An 8,273-nucleotide genomic window follows, 5' to 3' on the forward strand; every position below is an offset into this window, starting at 1 on the left:
ACTGCACCAGCTTACTGCCCCACCATTCAAAATATACACGTATCCGGTTTGTGACTTAGAGTCATCCAGATCTGTGTCGAAGCTAGCGTCGACGTAACCCTTTACGACGAGCTCTTCGTCACCTCCATAAACGAGAAACATTTCCTTAGTCCTTTTCAGGTACTTCAGGATATTCTTGACCGCTGTCCAGTGTTCTTGCCGGGATTACTTTGGTACCTTCCTACCAAACTTACGGCAAGGTTTACATCAGGTATGGTACACATCATGGCATACATAATAGAACCTATGGCTGATGCATAGGGGATGACGCTCATCTCTTCTATATCTTCTGCCGTGGTCGGACATTGAGCTGAGCTCAATTTCATACCTTGTAACACAGGCAAGAACCCCTTCTTAGATTGATCCATATTGAACTTCTTCAATATCTTATCAAGGTATGTGCTTTGTGAAAGACCTATGAGGCGTCTCGATCTATCTCTATAGATTTTGATGCCTAATATATAAGCAGCTTCTCCAAGGTCCTTCATTGAAAAACTCTTATTCAAGTAGGCCTTGATGCTGTCCAAGAGTTCTATATCATTTCCCATCAATAGTATGTCATCTACATATAATATGAGAAATGCTACAGAGCTCCCACTCACTTTCTTGTAAACGCAGGCTTCTCCATAAGTCTGTGTAAACCCAAACGCATTGATCATCTCATCAAAGCGAATGTTCCAACTCCGAGATGCTTGCACCAGCCCATAAATCGAGCGTTGGAGCTTGCACACCTTGTCAGCATTCTTAGGATCGACAAAACCTTCCGGCTGCATCATATACAATTCTTCCTTAAGGAAACCATTAAGGAATGCCGTTTTGACGTCCATTTGCCATATCTCATAATCGTAAAATGCGGCAATTGCTAACATGATTCGGACGGACTTTAGCTTCGCTACCAGTGAGAAAGTCTCATCATAGTCAACCCCTTGAACTTGTCGATAACCCTTAGTGACAAGTCGAGCTTTATAGATGGTCACATTACCATCCGTGTCTATCTTCTTCTTAAAGATCCATTTATTTTCTATGGCTCGCCGTTCAACGGGCAAGTCAGTCAAAGTCCATACTTCATTTTCATACATGGATCCTATCTCGGATTTCATGGCTTCTAGCCATTTGTCGGAATCCGGGCCTGCCATCGCTTCTTCATAGTTCGAAGGTTCACTGTTGTCTAACAACATGATTTCCAAGACAGGGTTGCCGTACCACTCTGGTGCGGAACGTGTCCTTGTGGACCTTCGAATTTCAGTAGGAGCTTGATCAGAAATATCTTGATCATTATCATTAACTTCCTCTCTAGCCGGTGCAGGCACCTCAGGAACATTTTCTTGAGTTGCGCCATTTTCCGGTTCAAGAGGTAATACTTCATCAAGCTCTACTTTCCTCCCACTTACTTCTTTCGAGAGAAACTCTTTCTCTAGAAAGGACCCATTCTTGGCAACAAAGATCTTGCCTTCGAATCTGAGGTAGAAGGTGTACCCAATAGTTTCTTTTGGGTATCCTATGAAGACGCATTTTTCCGACTTGGGTTCGAGCTTTTCAGGTTGAAGTTTTTTGACATAAGCATCGCATCCCCAAACTTTTAGAAACGACAGCTTAGGTTTCTTCCCAAACCATAATTCATACGGTGTCGTCTCAACGGATTTCGACGGAGCCCTTTTTAAAGTGAATGCAGCAGTCTCTAAAGCATAGCCCCAAAAAGATAGCGGTAAATCAGTAAGAGACATCATAGATCGCACCATATCTAATAAAGTGCGATTACGACGTTCGGACACACCATTACGCTGAGGTGTTCCAGGCGGCGTGAGTTGTGAAACTATTCCACATTTTCTTAAGTGTGTGCCAAATTCGTGACTCAAGTATTCTCCTCCACGATCTGATCGTAGAAACTTGATCTTCCTGTCACGTTGATTCTCAACCTCACTCTGAAATTCTTTGAACTTTTCAAAGGTTTCAGACTTGTGTTTCATTAAGTAGATATACCCATATCTACTTAAATCATCAGTGAGCGTGAGAACATAACGATAGCCACCGCGAGCCTCAACACTCATTGGACCGCACACATCAGCATGTATGATTTCCAATAAGTTGGTTTCTCGCTCCATTGTTCCTGAGAATGGAGTCTTGGTCATCTTACCCATGAGGCATGGTTCGCACGTGTCAAATGATTCATAATCAAGAGACTCTAAAAGTCCATCTACATGGAGCTTCTTCATGCGTTTGACACCTATGTGACCAAGGCGGCAGTGCCACAAGTATGTGGGACTATCATTATCAACCTTAAATCTTTTGGTACTCACATTATGAACGTGTGTAGTATTACGTTCGAGATTCATTAAGAATAAACCATTCACCATAGGAGCATGACCATAAAACATATCTCTCATATAAATAGAACAACCATTATTCTCGGATTTAAATGAGTAGCCATCTCGAATTAAACGAGATCCCGATACAATGTTCATGCTCAAAGCTGGCACTAAATAACAATTATTAAGGTTTAAAACTAATCCCGAAGGTAGATACAGAGGTAGCGTGCCGACGGCGATCACATTGACCTTGGAACCATTCCCGACGCGCATCGTCACCTCGTCCTTTGCCAGTTTCCGCTTATTCCGCAGCCCCTGCTTTGAGTTACAAATGTGAGCAACTGCACCGGTATCAAATACCCAGGAGCTACTACGGACACTAGTAAGGTACACATCAATTACATGTATATCACATATACCTTTTGTTTTGCCGGCCTTCTTGTCTGCTAAGTATTTAGGGCAGTTCCGCTTCCTGTGACCGCTTCCCTTGCAATAAAAGCACTCAGTCTCGGGCTTGGGTCCATTCTTTGGCTTCTTCCCAGTAGCTTGCTTGCCGGGCGCGGCAACTCCCTTGCCGTCCTTCTTGAAGTTCTTTTTACTCTTGCCCTTCTTGAACTTAGTGGTTTTATTGACCATCAACACTTGATGTTCCTTCTTGACTTCTACCTCTGCTGATTTCAGCATTGCAAATACCTCAGGAATGGTCTTTTCCATCCCCTGCATATTGAAGTTCATCACAAAGCTCTTGTAGCTTGGTGGAAGCGACTGGAGGATTCTGTCAATGACCGCATCATCCGGGAGATTAACTCCCAGCTGAGTCAAGCGGTTATGTAACCCAGACATAGTGAGTATGTGCTCACTGACAGAACTGTTTTCCTCCATCTTACAGCTAAAGAATTTGTCGGAGACTTCATATCTCTCGACCCGGGCATGAGCTTGAAAAACCATTTTCAGCTCTTCGAACATCTCATATGCTCCATGTCTCTCAAAACGCTTTTGGAGCCCCGGCTCTAAGCTGTAAAGCATGCCGCACTGAACGAGGGAGTAGTCATCAGCATGTGTCTGCCAAGCGTTCATAACGTCTTGGTTCTGTGGGACGGGAGCTTCACCTAGCGGTGCTTGTAGGACATAATCTTTCTTGGCAGCTATGAGGATGATCCTCAGGTTCCGGACCCAGTCCGTATAGTTGCTGCCATCGTCTTTCAGCTTGGTTTTCTCTAGGAACGCGTTGAAGTTGAGGACTACGTGGGCCATTTGATCTACAAGACATATTGTAAAATATTTTAGACTAAGTTCATGATAATTAAGTTCATCTAATCAAATAATTAATGAACTCCCACTTAGATTAGACATCCCTCTAGTCATCTAAGTATTACATGATCCGAGTTAACTAGGCCGTGTCCGATCATCACGTGAGACGGACTAGTCAACATCGGTGAACATCTTCATGTTGATCATATCTTCTATACGACTCATGCTCGACCTTTCGGTCTTCTGTGTTCCGAGGCCATGTCTGTACATGCTAGGCTCGTCAAGTCAACCTAAGTGTTTGCATGTGTAAATCTGTCTTACACCCGTTGTATGTGAACGTCTGAATAAAACACCCGATCATCACGTGGTGTTTTGAAACAGCGAACTGTCGCAACGGTGCACAGTTAGGGGGAACACTTCTTGAAATTATTATGAGGGATCATCTTATTTACTACCGTCGTTCTAAGTAAACAATATGCAAAACATGATAAACATCACATGCAATCAAATAATAAACGTGACATGATATGGCCAATATCACATAGCTCCTTTGATCTCCATCTTGGGGCTCCATGATCATCTTGTCACTGGCTTGACACCATGATCTCCATCATCATGATCTCCATCATCGTGTCTCCATGAAGTTGCTCGCCAACTATTACTTCTACTACTATGGCTAACGCGTTTAGCAATAAAGTAAAGTAATTTACATGGCGTTTCTCAATGACACGCAAGTCATATAAAAGAATAAAGACAACTCCTATGGCTCCTGCCGGTTGTCATACTCATCGACATGCAAGTCGTGATTTCTATTACAATAGCATGAACATCTCATACATCACATATAGATCATTCATCATTCATCACAACTTTGGCCATATCATATCACAAACCACTTGCTGCAAAAACAAGTTAGACGTCCTCTAATTGATGTTGCAAGTTTTACGTGGCTGAATTTAGGGTTCTAGCAAGAACGACTTCTTACCTACGTTAAAGCCACAACGTGATTTGTCAACTTCTATTTACCCTTCATAAGGACCCTGTTCATCGAATCCGCTCCAACTAAAGTGGGAGAGACAGACACCCGCCAGCCACCTTATGCAACTAGTGCATGTTAGTCGGTGGAACCGGTCTCACGTAAGCATACGTGTAAGGTTGGTCTGGGCCGCTTCATCCCACAATGCCGCTGAAGCAAGAAAAGACTAGTAGCGGCAAGAAAGTTGACAAATCTACGCCCACAACAAATTGTGTTCTACTCGCGCAAGAAGAACTACGCATAGACCTAGCTCATGATGCCACTGTTGGGGAACGTTGTAGAAAACAAAAATTTTCCTACTCGTTTCACCAAGATCCATCTAGGAGTTCATCTAGCAACGAGTCATCGGATGCATCTACATACCTTTGTAGATCGCGTGCGGAAGCGTTCAAAGAACGGTGATGATGTAGTCGAACACGACGTGATCCAAATCACCGATGACCAAGCGCCGAACGGACGGCACCTCCGCGTTCAACACACGTACGGCACGGGAGACGTCTCCTCCTTCTTGATCCAGCAAGGGGGAAGGAGAGGTTGATGAAGATCCAGCAGCACGACGGCGTGGTGGTGGATGCAGGGCGTCACGGTAGCAGGGCTTCGCCTATACTACGAGAGAGAGACGTAACGGGGAGAGAGGGAGGCGCCAGGGGCTGGGGTATGAAGTCCCTCCTCTCCCCCACTATATATAGGGGTGCTAGGGGGGGCGCCGGCCCTAGGAGATGGAATCTCCTGGGGGGGCGGCGGCCAAGGGTGGGGGGCTTGCCCCCCAAGCAAGGGGGCGCCCCCTTTAGGGTTTCCCCTCAACCCTAGCCGCATGGGCCCTAGGGAAGTGGCGCCCCAGCCAACTTTGGGCTGGGTTCCCTCCCACTTCAGCCCATGGGGCCCCTCGGGATAGGTGGCCCCACCCGGTGGACCCCCGGGACCCTTCCGGTGGTCCTGGTACAATACCGGTGACCCCGAAACTTGTCCCGATGGCCGAAACAGCACTTCCTATATATAATTCTTTACCTCCGGACCATTCCGGAACTCCTCGTGACGTCCGGGATCTCATCCGGGACTTCGAAAAACATTCGGGTTACTGCATATACATATCTTCACAACCCTAGCGTCACCGAACCTTAAGTGTGTAGACCCTACGGGTTCGGGAGACAAGCAGACATGACCGAGACGACTCTCCGGTCAATAACCAACAGCGGGATCTGGATACCCATGTTGGCTCCCACATGCTCCACGATGATCTCATCGGATGAACCACGATGTCGAGGATTCAATCAACCCCGTATGCAATTCCCTTTGTCAATCGATATGTTACTTGCCCGAGATTCGATCGTCGGTATCCCAATACCTCGTTCAATCTCGTTACCGGCAAGTCACTTTACTCGTACCGTAATGCATGATCCCGTGACCAGACACTTGGTCACTTTGAGCTCATTATGATGATGCATTACCGAGTGGACCAAGTGATACCTCTCCGTCATACGGAGTGACAAATCCCAGTCTTGATCCGTGTCAACCCAACAGACACTTTCGGAGATACCCGTAGTCTACCTTTATAGTCACCTAGTTACGTTGCGACGTTTGGTACACCCAAAGCACTCCTACGGTATCCGGGAGTTACACGATCTCATGGTCTAAGGAAAGGATACTTGACATTGGAAAAACTCTAGCAAACGAACTATACGATCTTTATGCTATGTTCAGGATTGGGTCTTGTCCATCACATCATTCTCCTAATGATGTGATCTCGTTATCAATGACATCCAATGTCCATAGTCAGGAAACCATGACTATCTGTTGATCAACGAGCTAGTCAACTAGAGGCATACTAGGGACATGTTGGTGTCTGTTATTCACACATGTATTACGATTTCCGGATAACACAATTATAGCATGAATAAAGACAATTATCATGAACAAGGAAATATAATAATAATGCTTTTATTATTGCCTCTAGGGCATATTTCCAACACAGACATGGCACCTACTGTTCAACAAACATGGCAACCATTGTTTTGCCTACAAATAACTACAAATAGCAAATGTAGCGCTGTTTTTTGTGGTTCAGATATTTTCCCTCTACCTTGTTGTGTTGTATTTGACCATCGTGTGTGGTCTGTTACACCATAATGACGTGATCCACCAGGATTTTGCGAAGCTTGCCAGGAGACGTTTGCCGGGTCACGGCCAGTGTAATAACCTGCAATCATAGTAGTGGTTGGTCAAATCGCGGCAAACGCATTTCGTGCTAGCACGGAAACTACAGTTGCCCTTATGTGGCAAATGCATTTTTGCTTGCATGGCAACTGAAGTTGCATCGGTAGGGCAATCGCAGTTTGTTATTAGATGGCAATTGCAGTTGTCATGAAATGGCAACTGCAGCTTTTCCTACATGGCAACTGCAGGTGTGCAGAGATGACAAATGTTGTTTTTAATACATGGCAACCGTAGAAGACCAGTCATGGCAATTTTTGTAGTTGTCAACTATGCTCCTTGTGCTGACTGAGCATCCGCATCTTCACTATGTTTATGGACTCACCTGTGTACGACGTCGATGGCAGGTACATGGGTGCTGCCCGATTCCACGTGCTGCACGAAGGCTCTGCATTTTACACCCGTGATAACTCGTGAGTCCTTTTGCCATCTTTTTTTCATGTTCATTTTTCATGTCCACAGCATTATGTGCTCTTTTTTCGTTTTTGCATTACCTTGATTAGCCATACTAGCTAGTTGGAGTTGGCTGCCCGTACATTTGTCAGCGTTAGCGCCTTGTGACTGCACTTGCCACGGGGCCCCCCTAAGAGTGTTCTGGTCATAAGAACCTGCAAGACAAATGACAGTGCACGATATAAGTAGAATGTCATGTCCATCGTCGCGAAGATGGCAAATGTTTCTCTTTATTTTTTAGCACGCATCGTACCTACGCCTGCATACTGTTCTAGCAGCGGCAGCAGCGGCCCTGCAGAGATGAGCTGACTGTACTCTGATGCATCGAAAGGTGGCGGCGTTTCTGGCCTTTGAGAACCCCAATCATCTGCACCATCTTCGTGATTCATTCTTTTCCGTGTCTCGCTTCTGTTCTAATGTGCTCTCAATCACTGGATGAACAAGAAGGCATCAACAATCCAATTTTTTTTATCATTGTGCTGCTTGCATGTAGAAGTTAACACGTCAGTGCTATCACATTTTCATGCGTTGGCGACCAACATATCATGGCTAGTAGGACATGCACATCCACTATCCTTTTCTAAAATCTGGTGCTAGCTATCCGTTTGATTCGATGGCATCAGGCTCTACAATAGGATGGCAAGCAATAAGTTGACATGGTGGCAGTTGACGACAATGACAGGTGGCAACTGACGTTATACACCAATGGCAATTAATTTTCACACCCCCCATTATTCCAAATTTGTCAATTCTCTCTCCCTTTTTATGGCTTCCTGCACATCCATTCATTCACCAACTAGGAGCATCAACCTACTGAGAACTCACGGTTATCTCTAGCGTACTACATGGCAGATCTAGTGTATTCTGCTTGGCAACTGCGAAGTCACACAACGTATGTAGTGTTTTAACCCTGTAGGATGGATCTAGTTGCCAACTTCGTCGGTAATTTTGCAATTTTCTGCCCAGAAGGAGGATGA

The 8,273-nt window shown here is 45.2% G+C and overlaps 1 long non-coding RNA gene across 1 annotated transcript; it reads right to left on the reverse strand.

Annotated features, from left to right (window-relative positions):
* Window positions 1-7,110: 7,110 nt before the first annotated feature.
* On the reverse strand, window positions 7,111-7,582 carry LOC125513040. Its single transcript, XR_007285649.1, has 3 exons — window positions 7,550-7,582; window positions 7,338-7,451; window positions 7,111-7,231 (listed from the first exon to the last, which is right to left on the reverse strand). It is a non-coding gene; the product is annotated as an uncharacterized LOC125513040 (long non-coding RNA).
* Window positions 7,583-8,273: the final 691 nt, after the last annotated feature.

This window comes from Triticum urartu, chromosome 6, assembly GCF_003073215.2.
Source record: "Triticum urartu cultivar G1812 chromosome 6, Tu2.1, whole genome shotgun sequence".
Classification (NCBI taxonomy): Eukaryota; Viridiplantae; Streptophyta; class Magnoliopsida; order Poales; family Poaceae; genus Triticum; species Triticum urartu.